The sequence below is a fragment of the Henckelia pumila genome, chromosome 3 (assembly GCF_033568475.1).
Source record: "Henckelia pumila isolate YLH828 chromosome 3, ASM3356847v2, whole genome shotgun sequence".
NCBI classification, from domain to species: domain Eukaryota; kingdom Viridiplantae; phylum Streptophyta; class Magnoliopsida; order Lamiales; family Gesneriaceae; genus Henckelia; species Henckelia pumila.
Genome location: NC_133122.1, coordinates 67,906,580 through 67,924,279, shown reverse-complemented (window position 1 = coordinate 67,924,279; position 17,700 = coordinate 67,906,580). Strand labels below are relative to the sequence as shown.

Here is a 17,700-nt window from a genome sequence, read left to right as displayed (position 1 = left end):
ACGGACGGACGGGGATACAAATACGGGTTAGATCCGACCCGAATAAAATCTATATCACGAAATATCATGGGAGTATTAGAGGCCTAGACAAATATTAGAAGATATGGCTATATAATTTTTTTTAATTAAATATCGATACAATTACTTCATGGTCTAAAAATCAAAATTTCAAATTTTTGTAAATAAAAATAAAGACATAAACAACAATTGAATCGAAATATAAAAAATAAAACTAAAAATAAAAAAAAACTCGATGAATAATCAAATTTCATGAGTCAGAGATGAATTAATGCATAATACAAATAAAATAAGAATTTCCAAATTAAGAAAACATAAATACTATATTTTTGTCGCAACAAATCTGACAATATATATATATATTATAATTTAAACAGTAACATAAACAAGGAATAATTACAATCTAATTAAGTAATTCTCATTGTTGAATAAAAAAATTACAAGGTTTTTTTTATATCGAAACCGAAAATTAAATCAATTTAAAAAAATCAACTGCAGTACAAAAATAGACAAAAATAAATCTCATTCAATAAATAAACGAAATATGATTGGTCCAATTTGAATAGCATAACTCATATGAGTGGATCAATTTAACGAAAAAAAGAGATTTTTGTTTAAATAGAAAGATATATTTTTTTTACTAAAGAAATGATGGGAAAAAATACAAAAATTTGACCACAATTTCGAATTTTATACAAAATAAATAGACTAGCATAATATTTTAAATATAAAAAAAATAATATTTAAAAAAAATAAAAAAAAATTAAGGCCCCTGCCAAGGGGAGGCCCTAGGCGCCTATCCCGCCTCCCCTTGGAGCCGGCCATGCGAAACATGACCCGTGAGACGGTCTCACACAAGTGTTTATCTTTGATATAAATCAAATTAATTACACTCCGCTAGACACTAGTTCTTATTAATTGTTGACATGATCGAATACATGCGAATGACATCGATATTGATATTATTATGTGTCAACATGAAATGCGACGAGGACCTATGTTGCACGAACTTCACTCGCATGCGGACCGAGTGTCTCGTCATGAGGAGGAATTCGACCACCTAAGTCAATTAATGCACGTATGTTGTAAGCTTTCGTGTTTTCACTCGGCCTATTTAAACCATCATCTCTCTTATTCAACAAAGTCCCAGCAAGATTCTATAAGAGAAGATCTCAAGAAAATTCGAAAGTACTCTCCTATGGTGTTGGTTGAGCTAAAACGCTACATATATGTCCCATGGATGATAACAATAATTTTCTTCACGAAATGTCCCTTGACAGACAACTGAAGATTTATTTTATTTGATCCCAAACTTTAATTTTTTGAGCAATATTTTCCCATTGAAAACTAACATCTTCCTTATCTAAATGCAGACTAATTAATCCCTACAACAATCTTATTCAATTCCCGAAAGTCCACATTCCAAAGATAAGCTAATACTTCATCTTTACTACCAAAATAAAAATAAAAAGGAATATTCGAAATTCGGGTTGCATATTTCTTTGGTTTTGAATTATGGATCGAAGTATGTATCTTATCGAAGTTGTATCCATTAATATTGTTGGACGATAACTTGAATAAACTCTTTTGGCTACTCACGGAATCACATCTTATTCGCTAAATATCCAAAAAAATATGGAACAGAAACAACCACCCAGTAGGAAGAACAATCGTTCAATACAAAACAAGACATGTTTATAAACAACGCATCAAATATAATATACAAATACAACACACACCATTCCATGATATGCTATGCTCTGCACGAGAAAGGAAATCCTGGCCTCAAGAAAGGGGATGCAACGATCTCGATATCTTTGAGTACCCAACTCCGATCCATCAAATGGGCGGAAAAAACTCCCACGCAATCATCATATATCAACTTCTTTGGTCTGTGCAACCATAAGACAAAAACCGCTGCTTAGAACCCAATACTCGAACAAGGTAAAGCTCTACGCTGATGAGTACAAAACAATCTGCAAACGCTATTAAGGCGTCCTCAGTTTCAAAAAATTCACGCAATACACATAAAAGGGTAAATTTCATGCCATTATTCTCATATTTACAAAAATACACCATCATTCCCTGTGCTTTTCTCCATCACTGCAAGACTCATTGTTAAATATCAGATGCCAGTAGGTGTCTCCTTGCTATCTATTTTGGCTCATTTCTAATCTTGTATGTGTGGAATCATTCAAATCGAACCACAATGCACGAAATATCGTCTTTGCTTTTTTTTTTTTTCCAAAGCCTTTGTGGTCAAGTACTTGGCAGCTGCTTGAGGATCCTTCATGTCCCGTACCATATCTACGGCTTCTTGATTGCTCATAACCTGTACCAAATGACATTTCCTCAAACGTTGCACCATTCAATTAAGGAGCCTGCCAATCACTTCATGTTCTTTAAAGTACATCAACAGTTTATGCACGTACAAATAGGTGACATAATTATAATGCAGAGAAAGAAAACGACGAATCGTTTTAATGTATCTGACAACCAAAAAACAAAAGATGACACATCCTAGCAGATTCCAACACGTAAAACTGTAGGGTAAGAGATTTTTTCCGGTTCAAGTACGGAGGCATGTCAAAATCTCGCTTATTGTGCTACACTTCACAACGGTACCTAACTTCGAATCAAATATAAATTTTGTATGTGGAAATCAAATACTATTCTCTAGATTATAAACATCAAGTTTCCTCTAAATAAGTCTCTTGCGTCTCATCCATCCAAAACTCACTAGCAATGAACAATTCCAGTAAATAACAAAAATTTCATGCCATAAAATCCGTTTGGATCTCTATGAATGAAATAGAAAGACGACTTAATGTCTAGGATGCTGCTGAGTAGCAAACAAATCGAATGGGCTCAGAGAGTTTTAAGTTCATAATATACCTCAATGAAAAGGGTCTGCAACTACGAAAGCTAATCAATTATTTAACAGAACATTATTAGAAAACTGACCTTCCACAAGCCGTCACTTGCCAATATAAGAAATTGTGTACTGGAATTAATATGTGCGTTACAAATGTCAGGATCTGAACTTAAATGCGCTTTAAGGTTTTCATCTCCAAAAGCACGTGCAACGACAAGTTGGCCTAATTAACTCGAGATACACCTCCTGTGAAAAGGATAAGAAACATCATCAAGGTTCAGTTGACTTTTAAATAGTAGAAAATCATTGAAGAGCATGCAACATGACAAGTAATTTACATGATTTGGTCAAAAGGACTATGTACACGGTATAATGCCAAACTGTCTAAAACTCCTAGTAATTTTTCTTAGCTTAAATAACAATCAGCATCTTGTATATGAAAATAGATTGGAATAAATATGATAGGAAACAATCACAGCAAAGATAAATCACAATCTGAGTAATATCGAATCAAATTGTAAAATATAATCTATGACTTCTAAGAGTTAAAATTCCACAGCACATAAATAACTCATAAGTAAATTACAGTTTTCAAATGCATGCTAAAAATAAAACAAAAAACATTAATGAGGAGCAACAATTACCAGGAAGTGTCGTCACGAAACCACCCTGCTCTTCAATCCTCCTCCTCTCACTCCGTGGCTCGTGATCCACCGTTAGTTGATAGGCAATTCCGTTCTTGCACATGACTGCCCTGGAATCACCGATATTTGCCACCCATAAATCTTTTCCATCAATAACAATTGCAGTAACCGCTGTAGAGCCACCTGGTCCTAATTGTTGAGAATTTTTTAGAATGACTTCATCAGTTGATCGATAAGCATTCTTAATGGCAGTCTTGGCATCATCCCAAAAATTTGGCTGCACAAGTTGAAAGGAAAAGGAGATAAATGGTAAAAACTCGCCATTGGAGAATAGAACACCCCTCTGCAAATTTCTTGCAAAGTGTATTCTGGAAAATAACTTGGATTTGGTAAGAAATAACATTTCATAGATCAAGATCGAGTGCCATTGTTCCACAACTCATCAAGGTGTACATAGATTTCCCGAAGGTTAAGCAATATGGTTGAAATGAACATGCACTAATATCAGTCAGCTTTGATAAATAGAGAGTATTGCAATTTGTCCAGTCAATAACATATAATTTCCTCCTACACTGGAGTAAAAAAGCCACGAAAATAGTTAATTTAATAGCTCAGAACCAAGACGTTCAAACTTCAGACGAGAATGTCAGGATCCACGCTGATGCTAAAGTAAAAGATTTGAAGAACAACCAGATCAAAATTTTCTAGGAAACCACTTAGACCCTAAGTTATGGAGCCAAGGCTAAATTGTTTCATTTGAAGTAGAATTTTGTGCTTTCGAATTTGTGATTCAAAAAAGCTAGTTTGATAAACTCTAAGATTTTAGATAAGAGCTCAAAGTGAATAAAAATATGGCAAAAGCAACCTCCATAGGGGTATGCCCTTTTTTCATATTGTTGGGGCATGCATGAGTTTGTAAGCAAGTAAAGGCCGGTAAGACAACTCGGAAATTAAAAATTCTTTTGTCAACTAAATCCTTTTGGAGAAGTACTGCTACTAAATAAAAAATAATTTAATGTCTTTAAAAATATGAAAAAATGCCAAAAAAACATTGTTGCGAAACCATTTTTCTACCTTTTTTCATTTATGCGTTTTCTATCTTACCATAAAACTGTGTTGCATCTTAAAAGGCGTGTAATCCCCAGTCATGGATCAGGTAATGGTGTAGTTACTGGATGACAGAGAGGGGTTTGAAGCTCGTTGAAAAGAAAATTTCAAGATCTCACAGATTAATCGAGGCTCGTTAAAGAGAACCATGCAACCTCATAAACATTTTTGTGAATAAATTCGAATTGTTTCATTTCAATCACTTCCTCAGATACAAGGCGTTTCCTAAAATGCTAAAAAGATAAATCAACAGAATAACTTCCTAATCTAATTGCTTAATGACAAGGATTATATTTTATTTGGAAATAACTTATCTAAATTTGCAAAAATGTGCAGAATAACTTCCTTCAGAAAAAACAATACTAAAAGATATATTGATCCCCAAAAAAATAAAGCTCCATTGATCCCAAAAAATCATTTAATATAACGGGGTTGTGTATCATGGCTAACAAACTTCATGCAATTACGCTACCATTTGATTGCTGCTGACATGAATTTTTTTTTGTGGTGCTACTGATAAAAGCACGTAGTGTCCATTTTCAGTTAGCAACTAGCGAGTAGCGACTCATTGCGCACCTCAATTTATGTGCTATTAAAAAGGGCTTAGGTTTCATCTATATTGATGGATTGAAACTTAAGGAATGCATTTGATATGAGGATTTCATATTACTCAGAAATGGAGGGATTCAAAATCCATTATGATTATGGACTCAGAAGAACAAAATGATGAGAAAAGGATTTGAATTCATACAAGTAAAAATCATCGAAACAACTACAATTGATTTATATCACGTGCTTCAAATTCTTGACTTCAAATCCTCCAATTTAAATACATCATTAGTGTTTACGAGTTTGTCAGACCATTCTACACAGACAACATACAAATACAAATTGAGCTGATTTCTGTTTAATGCAATTCCACCATTACTTTTACATCCTTCCTCCAATGTTTGATTCATACGCCATTTTCAAAAGATATTTACTGCGTGTCAATGGTTCTCTCACATTTAAAGTTCTTTCCATTTTCCAAACATTACAAGACCTCCACTCAACTATAATCACATTTAAAGTTCTTTCCATTTCCAACTTTTGAAAAGAAAACAATCCTCATGTGAGTTTTAAAAATAATAATAATTCTCGAAACAAAATTTGATGTAAAAGCAAAACCATTAACAAAAACCATCAAACCATATCAAAGACCACAAATTTGCAAAATTGAAACTTACCTCTTCAAGGATGTTGTTGAAGAGATTATCTTTTAGATAGATTGGTATACGATAACCAAGATGACCATCGAAAATTGCAAACAAACCGAGCGTGTGACCCTTCTTTTTCCGGTACTCAGCCACATGGTAGTCCTCCATGTCATGGCCTGCCTTCCCTTCCACCAAGTGATATCCATGTGAAACCTTAATAGTACACGATGGGAACTTAAATTTAGTCTTTCCCTTTCCAGTATCTGATGAAGATCTGTCTAACCGAGTTACAGAACACGTTATAAAAGAAACTCAGGGTTCCAAAAAGAAATGGCATTAATAATTTCAAAAAATTTATTTAAGACCGATTACTCGCCGTTGTACTGAAAATAATGCCTTATATCGATAGTACAACTCATATATTTCAAATCATACACTAAACATCAAAATTTGACAGTCACCCCACGCATCCAACCATACCGAACAATTATCACAATTGTAATTATAACAATCCTTGTTCTTATAGTTGCTCTATCTCGAAACTCGGGGAAATCAAAACATGAGCATAGCTCTGTAACAAATGCAAAACAAGTGAATACCTGCACCAAAAGCTATAGTTTGATATTTATCTTTCAGTTCAAATCTTAGCCGCGGCCCATGTGCTGCTATTGGATAGATGAAGCACACGAAACGGGCATTGTTGCTCGCCAACAATATCCTTGACCATGCCATAGCTTCACTTGACTGATCATAAATTGGAGAATACACACATTTTCTCATAAATTAAAGTTTTGAAAAACATACAAACCATCCGCTCATCAAATTCATTAATCAAAAAAAGATAAAAACTTTCCCAGACTATTCGCATATATACAAGAACTGTAAAGGGAATTCAATCATTTGTGTAATTCTTTTAGTGACTTAGTTTTAAGAAAGTACCTTGAACATGCCAAGAAGATTGCCAGCCCGAAAATTGGACCCTTTCTCCATCTCCAAAACAAATAAGCACCAAATACTGAACGCTAAAAAATCTAAAAACTGAAACCCAGAAAAGTGGACGAATTTTAGATTAGAACAAAGAGAGAGATAAATAACCAAACGATCATTCTATTAAAAGTGGTACGCGTATGCGTGTATGAAAGGTGGGAGGAGGTGTTGAAGTCTGACGCAAGGTCTTTCAAGAAAATTCTTCGAACTTTCTTTCCGTCGTCCCACGGAAACCAATTTTATTCAATTGAAGAGTTCCGAGGATATTTTAACTATTCTATTTTTGTCCATTTTAAAAGGAGTTTGTGTGGGAAAATTGTCTTTAGATCCACGACAGCAAACTGAAGCTGTTCAGAGTTTATTTGTTGCAACTTTTTGACAAAAGTCTGTCATTTGTTAGGGTTATTTAATTGATGTAAAATTAGAACCCTCGTGCCATTTTCAACCCCAAATGTCATTTTGGTGCAAGTTTTGCACTAAAATAGTGCAATTTCTACACCAAACACAACATTCATCTCCAACTCATTTACACCAAATCTTACACCAAAAAGAATATTCTCGAAATATTTCTTTTATTTCACATATATTAATTAATTTTATTCAACATATTTTTACAAATTATATAATTAATATTTTTTAAAAAATAAATATTTTAACGTTAATAAATATTTTTACAAGTTATATAATTAATATTTTTATTAATTAAAATTTATTTTATTGTTAATACATATAAATATTAATTTTCATTTTATGATTTAACTATTATTATTAAATTAATTATAGATAATACAAATTAATATATGAAAATGATTAAAATTGATAGATATGGGTACGATTTCAAACATAAGACGACCACAAAATGGATACAACTTCAAACATAACACGAATACAAAACGAATACAACATCAAACATAACACATACAAATTATAAGCATAATAAAAATATAATTTCAAACATAAATGCTTAGACCGTTCGAGTACAACTGTCAAGCATTTGAACTACTATATTCATCCCACAAATGCTCAATTAAAGCATTTCGCAGTGCGTAGTGAGCATCATTGTCTTTTATTTTTTTATATCGACTGAGAAATTCTTGGAACTTCATATTCTCATCGACAATCATTTCTACTTCTGGAGCAGGTGTTTCTCTCGCATCTTGAATGGGTGCACTGAGGTCGCGTTCATCTTCGATAATCATGTTGTGCATTATGATACATGATGACATTCTGTCATGTAAATGACATTTCTTCCAACCACGTTCTGGGGATGCCACAATAGCAAATCGTGATTGAAGAACTCCAAATGCACGCTCAACGTCTTTTCTGCAGGATTCTTGCTTCATTGCGAAATATTTTTTTTTGGTCCGCGTGGATCATGAATGCTTTGCACAATAGTTGACCATTTCGGATAAATACCATCAGCTAAGTAATATCCCATATTATATTCTTTTCCTCCAATTTTGTAATAAGCAGTAGGAGCAATACCTTGTGCAAGTTTGGAGAATAAACCAGACGCCTCCAAAACATTTATATCATTATTTGTTCCGGGAATTCCAAAATATGCATGCCATATCCAAAGATCGTAATCAGCTACTGCTTCTAAAATGATTGTCGAAGAACCACTACGACCTGCATATTGGCTTGCCCAAGCCGTTGGGCAATTTTTTCACTTCTAGTGCATACAGTCGAGACTTCCCAACATCCCTGGGAATCCTCGTTGTTCACCTATGTAGAGTAGTCTGGCAACATCATCGGAAGTAGGTGATCTCAAGTATCGTTCTGCAAAAACTTCTACTACAGCACGACAAAACCGTTGCATACACACAATTGCAGTAGATTCTCCAATTTTGATATATTCATCAGTAGCATCCGTGGGTAAAGCATATGCTAGCATTCGCAATGCGGCTGTTATTTTTTGCAGAGTTGATAGACCAAGCAGCCCCACACTATCAACTCGTTGAACAAAATAAGAATCATGATTCTTTACCTCATCTACGATACAAATGAACAATTTTTGAGACATTCGAAATTGTCTTCGAAACATTGCTTCATTATATCTTGGAATTTCAGCAAAGTAATCATTGAATAGATTACGATCGGCGACTTCTCGATCACGATGCATGACTACATGACCTGGAATCGAACCTCTGTATGTGGATTCTTCATCATTTTGAATCATGTACGCAACAACCAACTCTTTCTCTTGAGTTATCACTTCTATGACTGCTTTTCTTTTATTTTTAACACTCTCAACAACATTCAACCACTCATTCTGTGTTTCTTCTTCTTTGCCCGACAACGAAGATGAGCTAGTGGAAGATAATTGTAATTTGGATTGAGAATTCATTTTCTAGATAATGAGAATGTGAAATGAGTGTTGTGAGAAAATAAGATTATTACATCACACTATATAATAGTTGTGAAGAATGTAACCATTGGAGAGATCTAAACCACAACCGTTGGATGGATTTTACACGGATCAAGATCCTGACCATTGGATGTGTTTTTTCAGATCTAAATCACAACTGTTGGATGGATTTTACACGGATCAAGATCCTGACCGTTGGACGTGAGTTTTCAGATCTAAATCACAACCGTTGGATGGATTTTACACGGATCAAGATCCTGACCGTTGGATGTGTGTTTTCATAGCTAAATCACAACTGTTGGATGGATTTTACACGGATCAAGATCCTGACCGTTGGATGTGTGTTTTCGAGCTAAATCACAACCGTTGGATGGATTTTACACGGATCAAGATCCTGACCGTTGGATGTGTGTTTTTAGAGATAAATCACAACTGTTGGACAGATTCTACAAGGATCAAAATCCTGATCATTAGATGTGTGTTTTCAGAGCTAAATCACAACCGTTGGATGGATTCTACACGGATCAAAATCCTGATCGTTAGATGTGTGTTTTCAAAGCTAAATCACAACCGTTGGATGGATTCTACACGGATCAAGATCCTGACCGTTAGATGTGTGTTTTCAGAGAATCACAACTGTTGGATGAATTCTACACGGATCAAGATCCTGACCGTTAGATGTGTGTTTTCAGAGCTAAATCACAACCGTTGGATGAATTCTACACGGATCAAGATCTTGACCATTAGATGTGTGTTTTTCATCTACACGGATCAAGATCCTGACCGTTAGATGTGTGTTTTTAGAGCTAAATCACAACCGTTGGATGGATTCTACACGGATCAAGATCTTGACCGTTGGATGTATGTTTTCATAGCTAAATCACAACCGTCGGATGGATTGGATTTCAGTATAAATTGGCTACATTAGTCTTATACAAACTCAATCTTATCATCTTTTTCAAGCAACACAATGGCATCCAATGCTAGAACTACTTCTTACACCATTGAAAAATATAAGATTCTATGTCATATATACCTTGACATAACACAGAATCCTATTATCGGTATCAATCAATCCAAAGATCAGTTCTGGGCTCGTGTTGAAGAAGCTTACAATAGTAGCAAATCAAACACCCTACAAGTACATAACAAAAGATCACTGCAGTGCCGCGTGAAAACTATACTCAGTCAAGTTGGAAGATTAAGAGGATGCATTCGCCAAATCGAAATTCTCAAACCAAGTGGTCCATCTGACGAGGACATTGTGAGTATTATTTAGATATATCTATAGTTTGCTATAAAGACTCTAATATGATTTGGTTTTTTCGCAGTTACACAGAGCAAAAGATCTGTTCATGCAAGATCCTAATTACAACAAAGAATTCAAGTTTGATAATGTATGACCAATTTTGAAAGATCTTGAAAAATTTTCTAGTGACATCCATCCATCGAGCTTTGCACCTCAAACCAATGTCACGAACTTGGATTCATCACAGTCAAAAACTCAGACACCAGAATCAGGTTCTCAAGGAATAAATTCTTTTACTATTAATTTAAGTAGTGATGAAAATGTAGGTGACACTTCATCCGGCCGACCTCTTGGAGTTAAAAAGGCAAAATTGAAGAAAAAAAAGATGACAACATTGCAGAATTGTTATCGACGATTAAACAAGGGCATCGCGAAATTATTGATGTCCTATAAAAGGGATCTACTGAACTCCAACAAACTTATGATATTAAAATGCTTGAGCAGCACAATATCGCATTAAAATTAAAAAATCAGAAAAATAAAATCGAAGCTCGAAAACAATAATTGGCATTGGCTGAACTTCAAGAGGAAAATAGAGTTTTGTACATGGATTTGAGCACAATTGGCGATCCAGAAATACGTGAAATTGTGCAAACTAAACGACTAAAAATTAAGGAAAAAAGAAAACAAGCATCTGAACAACAAGATCATGACATGTATGGCCAATATTTGGGTGATATTGGAGGATCTGGATCTAATTTACCATCGTATTGCTTATTTGTTTCAATGATGTCGTTCTAATTATATTTTGAATTATGTGTTCTAATTTTCATGTGTGTTTCCATCATGTATTTCAATTACGTATTTATATATTGATTATGTATTTCAGTTTGTATTTGTATTTCAATTTTCAACTAGTAGTATTCCTTTATGTATTCAAATTTGATATTTGTAGTCCAATTTATATTTTTAGTTTAATTGTTTTCACTTGTATTACAAAATAAATTAATTATAAAATAATTATTTAAATGTTAAAAATTAAATTAAATTAAATTAAAAATACTTATTTATTTATTATATTAAATTATTATATATTATTTTTTCCCTAATATTTAGTTATTAAAATAACACCAAAAATATTTAATTAATATTTAAATATTTAAAAAAACAAATAAAAGGTAATTAAAAAAATTAAAAAAAAATAAAATGAAGGCATGCGCCAAATTTGGTGCAAACAAGGTGGGGGCGCCAAAATGACGCAGAATTTAGCGCCCCCATTGGAGGATTTTCCCTGCGCTAAAATGGTGCAAAGTACCATTTTAGCGCAGGGTTGGAGATGGCCTCAAATAATATGAAAACTCATAAATACTCAATTAAATAATAAATATTTATTGCAATCACTCATTCTTAAAACCAGCGGTCTTAATTCTTAAAACCAAAGAGTCGGGCGGAAAGAGGGGGGAAGCTCTCCTTTCCTGGTTCTCCTATAGCTAGAACCACAAGAATCCTTAGTTAGAATGAGATTCCAACTTAGCACCTTTTGAGTGAGATTTTGAGAAGAGTTGCTCTTTGGAGAGCACAGTACGATGAAAGTTGTAAGCTGTGTTCGGGGGGAGTTATTGTCTATCGTCGGCCTCTATGGTAAAATCAATCGGGGGCATGAGAGGCGGTGGTTTACCCTGCGGTGGATGTCAGCGGTACGAGTTGTCATCTTAAACATACTGAAACTAAAAACAGATAAAATGTTACTAATTATTTTAAAATATTTTATAACATATAAAATAAAGACTTTAATTTTATAACTTTTTTCCCACTATTTTGATATTTTCACTACCATATAATGAAAACAGGAAATCATATCTCTTTAGTGAGCACGTGGAGTCCATTTAGATAATTATGATCCCGAATAAAATCATCCAATCATAATGTCTAAAAGATAAAGTCCAATTGCATCCTCATTCAACCTCTACGTGATTCGCCTCATGTTTAATAAGGGCCCAATAATATGATGTCGTTTATTTTCATGTGTCAAACTGACACATCAATCTTGGATCGTAGTGGACGGTCTCCATGAGTTCCCTCAATAATATGAGTCAAAGTCGTGAGAGTTACACCCGATTCACATCAAACAGGCCAGTGGAAGTCACATCTTCCGGTGTTCAGGTCTCTCCAATAATATGAGCTAGACACTAACAACGTATAGCATTCATCATGAAACCAATGTCGATGGGAGGGAAGAATAAATTAATTTTTTTTTTAATTTTCCTTTATGGTTTGATATAATTTTGAATAAAATTTAAAATGAGAGATTTTAATTTTCAAATTGTCTGATCATTTTTATTTAAAATAGTGGCTCATGAGTTTGTATTCTTGTCGAATTAATGCAACTATATTATCTAATAATATACATACATATATGTAGAGCTGTCAAAGTGGGTTGGGCCCACTGGTTGGCCCGCCCTGCCGTGCTATATAGTCAGGTTGAGTTGACAAATTTTCAATCCTCCTACATGGTGGGCCGCCTTGCCCCGCTCCGTCAAGTGGTGGGTTATGGTGGGTTGCAAGCCAACCCTCCCTGAGCTCGTCAAATATAACTAAAAATTGGTGGGTCGATCCGCCCCACCTAATAGACGAATTGGGTTGATAATTTCTCAATCCGCCTAAATATTGGGCCGGCCCGCCCCATCCTACCAACTGGCAGGTTTTGGTGGGTTGCGGGTTGGCCCGTCCCACCGACCCGTTTTGACAGCTCTACATACATGCATATTACTATAGATCTCATATATCATAATATAACAATAAAACAAGTATGATCGATAATTAATACTATTTTTATCAATGTGAGCCAACATGGATCCAAGCACAAATTAAAGCTAGGTAAATGAAGGGATGGACATGCAACTTATTACATAAGCTTTTAATATTTACATGTCTTCATCTTGTGCATTGGGCCCATATTCTTCGAGTCTTGATCTCCCACTGTTTCTAATAATTACATTTGAATATCAATGTCACATAAAGGATACATCTCATGCGGTGAGAACGAGCCATAAACCAAATTCACTTTTATATAAAATAAAAAAATAACGAAAACATTAAAATATTCTAACATACATCGAGCATATTGATTATGAATCTCGATCATCTTTCATACATATAATATCACATTTTATCATAAACTAATTAAACAAATTTAATTAATTTATTAAATCATATATCTGTGATTTTATCACTAATCTTCACAATTATTAAATAAATAACGAACTAAATAAATAAACTCTTTTATCTAGTTTCTAATTAATTTATTAATAATTGGATTTATTGTAAAACTCTTTTTACTATAAATAATTAAAATCATATATTAATTATTTATTTTCTAAGAAATATTTATGATTTTAGTAAAAATTAATATAAAGGTAAACTAGTCAATTTTCATAAAATTTCAATTGTATTCAAAATAATTTAAAAACATAAAAATTTGCATCGGGCCCAAAACACTTTTGACCCCATGGCCGGGACAGCCCGAAACAATTTCGGGCAGCATTCCCTAGCATCGTATGCTGCCTGAATTTTTCGGGCACAACCCTGCTTGAACCCGGATTTTTTTTTGAAGGCGCTGCCCATATTTGCAGTCGCTGCTCGAACTTTTTGGGCAACCGCAAAAAATTATTATTATTTTTGTTTCTAAAAATAAAAATATTGCTGCAATTTTTTTGAAAATATTTCTTATACGGTTAGAAATATAAAAAAAAAACTCAACATGAATCGAGATATTATATATATATATATATATATATATATATATATATATATATATACGATGTAGAGAACATATATATATATACGATGTAGAGAACATGACATTCTGATACCACTGTTGGTATTCGTGATTCTCGCATCAAGAAACGCAGTGGAATTTAAAATTTTTAATAAATATTTTTTATACAAATATTTCTTGGATTTCATATGGATTTAATGATCAAAATCATTCATAGGGTATGTGTTCTAGAATAATTTACCTTTAGATTTTATCGCTTGACACCAACTATTCCGAATTTAAACGAAAATAACTCTTCTTGTAAATCTCTACGAAAGATCAACTAGATACGCCTTTATTTCAATAAATGAAGTCCAAGATTGATTATCGTGTTCCTCCTTTGATCACACTAGAAACCAAAAGAATATTTTTTGTTGAGATTGAAAAATAACACGTCACAAAAATTCCAACAGTAGGAATAGAGGTGGCCGAAATTTGGCTTCAAAGTGGAGTAGTCTTTCAAAAATCAGCCTTCACTTATTTATAGATATGTTCAAGACTTGTGTTCTACTATGACTCAAGATTTGATATCTATTAGATTATCCTAATAGAGGTGGCCGAAATTTGGCTTCAAAGTAGAGTAGTCTTTCGAAAATCAGCCTTCACATATCCATAGATGTGTTCAAAACTTGTTGTGTTCTACTATGACTCAGGATTTGATATGTGGGCCCCCGTCTTGCAATACAATCCAGTAACATTCAAACTTACAGTAGCGGAAGCATTAATCAGACCTTAAATTTACATAAATGATAACAAAAATATTGATACAATGACAAGCACTTGTGACATCACAATCTTGCTAAAACCACGGATCACTTTCTACCGTGATCTTACTCGAGATCCTGAAATCCTGTATCTGAAATTTACAATAAATAGAAAAAATAGAGGTTAAGTCTTTAAGGACTTAGTGAGAGAATAAACTGGCTTTATATATATTTATAACGAGGCAAATAGTATCAGTGTAGTATTTGAATATGAGATGACAAGTATCAGCAATAACGCGTCAGTATAAAGTACTCTATCAAGTGAAATGCAGTGACTGTTCAGGATTCTGAAGTGAATATCGTAGGCTAAAGAGGTGGCTCCCACAAACATTCAATGTAGCACTTTTCCCCACGAACTCAAGTAGAATTCGTACAATCGATCATTCATTCAATCTTTCATTCAATCATTCAGTCATTCATTCAGTATCCAATCGGTAATCAGTCAAGAATCAATAACAATCCCGAGATCAATTATGCAGGACAATATGATCAATAAAATATGACATGCACAATATGATGAAACATATATGAATAAATTGGTAGTTTTACGATTTTACTGGAAATTCCAGGTCAAGGGCCAAAAGGACTGTAATTGAAGAAACTGGTATTAAACCTCATGAGGAGAAACCTCACAGAATGAAACCTCACCTGAAAAACTTACTATCTGAACCACTCGATGAACCCAATCCAAAGTAAATTCCTATAAACATAATTTAAGTGATCTTAGATTGGTTAGGACCGGTAATGAGTGTCAAAATCTTTTAAACTCATTTTTGAACAAAACTTATACCGAAAAGTCTTTATTAAAGCTTTAAAAATTCACAACAATTAAAATACAACTCCAAAAATTATCAAACTTTCCAGAAATGTCTAAAAATAGTGCAAAAATGATCGGCCATCAAGAACCTCTAGATCGAGGCGGCGCGTGAGTGGCGGCGCATGTGGCTGATACGGCGGCCACGCGCGGCTGAGCTTCAGTAGGTGGATGTAGTTTTTGATTATCTACAACTTTCATGTTGAACACTTTTTGAAATTCCCGACCCATTTTGCCCAGATTTTGAAAAACAACGATGGTGATCGTGCTTGTTCCGGCCGTATAAAAACAATAATTCCGCCAACCTTTTGGGTGATCATCTGAAATATTTGGAAACTAGAAAACATATTGAACAACTTTTGTTTTGAAACCAAAGTGAAATTCATCAAAGAAGAATAAGAAAAACAAGCAAGAACTAGCTACCTTGAAGTTGTTTTTCTGGAAAATTTCCAGAAATTGTTCTTCGCGAATTCGAATTTTCTGGAAGGATTTGGATCAAAATATTGTTACACCTCGAACACACTTCGAATTATGGGTAAGGAAAGAGTGTTGTCTGCAAAATTTGGGAATTTTTGGACAAGGTTTGGTATTTTTCCTTGAATTTTTCTCTATTTTCCTCTTACTTGCACTCAACTTTCTCCTATTCTCTTCTCCCAATTTTCCTCTCTAGACTCACGAATTTGGACTCAGTAACATGATGAAAATGGCTTGAAATGAAGTCTATTTATACTAAAAGGTTGAAGAGGAAAGAGGAACAAGTGTCAAGCTTAAAACACCAAGTGTTAAGTTTTAAGGACTAAAATAATAAAATAAAAAACTAGATACTTGAGCCCCAAGAATCAATTAAAATAATAAAATAAGGAATATATATATAATTTATGAAATTATTTAAAATATTTATATTTTAATTAATTTTTTTAATATACTTGGAAGCATATTCCATATACTTTATTTTTATTTTTTAAAAAAAATAAAAACTTATCAAATATTGGAAAAACGATTCATTTTATTTAATTAAGTTATTTATGGACTTTTTAAATTATTTTGAGGAAAATAATAATAGTAAAATAAATTTTAAATTTCAACTAAAAACCTAATTTTTTTTAGGGGTGTTACATGATATCTATTAGATTATCCTATTCATACTATGGATCTTTCAAACCCTAATGGGCATCCTGTAGTCCAACTAGAATTAATTATATTCTAATGAGCTTTGACCCTCTAAGCCCACATACTTTTAACTCATAAATAAAATTTCATGAAAATCACGATTGACGATCCATTGTCACTGATGTGACGAGTTTAACCTACTCGTTATTAATACACCAAGTCTAAAATTTCAAAATCACCGATTCCAAATTAGACAACTTCTTAATTTGACCATATCTACTAGTACAACTTCCAAAAATGGAACTTAATTATAAAATCCTTTATAAGTTTATTATATTTGATCCTATAAAATTATTTTCGCCAAATTCATCTCCTCAAATTAACTATCTCAATGAAAACAATAAAAACAGTACTTGTGTGACCCTATATGGTTCAGAGATATAGCTAGGACGTGGATTCACATCTCTTTGTGATTCGGGACATTGTCCTTTATGCAGTCTTACCCTAATTAGCCCAATTATATGCATCAAATCTTTAATCACAAAATGTCAGAATTCATTTTTGATTGGACTCATCGAATCATGGTAAGAGCGTTTAGTAGCATCGCTCCATGATTCTCTTGGTATCACTGATAGTGCCTGCAAGAACCAATCGACTATGGTTACAGTAAAGCACAGTCTCTTCATCTCATATATCCCAATCTAATCTTCAACCATAGGTATATGGAGGGTTGAATGAGGTTCGATAACCA

At 33.5% G+C, this 17,700-nt stretch overlaps 2 pseudogenes; both read right to left on the bottom strand.

Moving 5' to 3' along the window:
• Nucleotides 1–1,610: 1,610 nt before the first annotated feature.
• LOC140887054 (probable protein phosphatase 2C 44) lies at nt 1,611–6,976 on the bottom strand (annotated as a pseudogene).
• An 837-nt stretch (nt 6,977–7,813) lies between these two features.
• On the bottom strand, nt 7,814–9,174 carry LOC140888957 (uncharacterized; annotated as a pseudogene).
• Between the last annotated feature and the right edge of the window lie 8,526 nt (nt 9,175–17,700).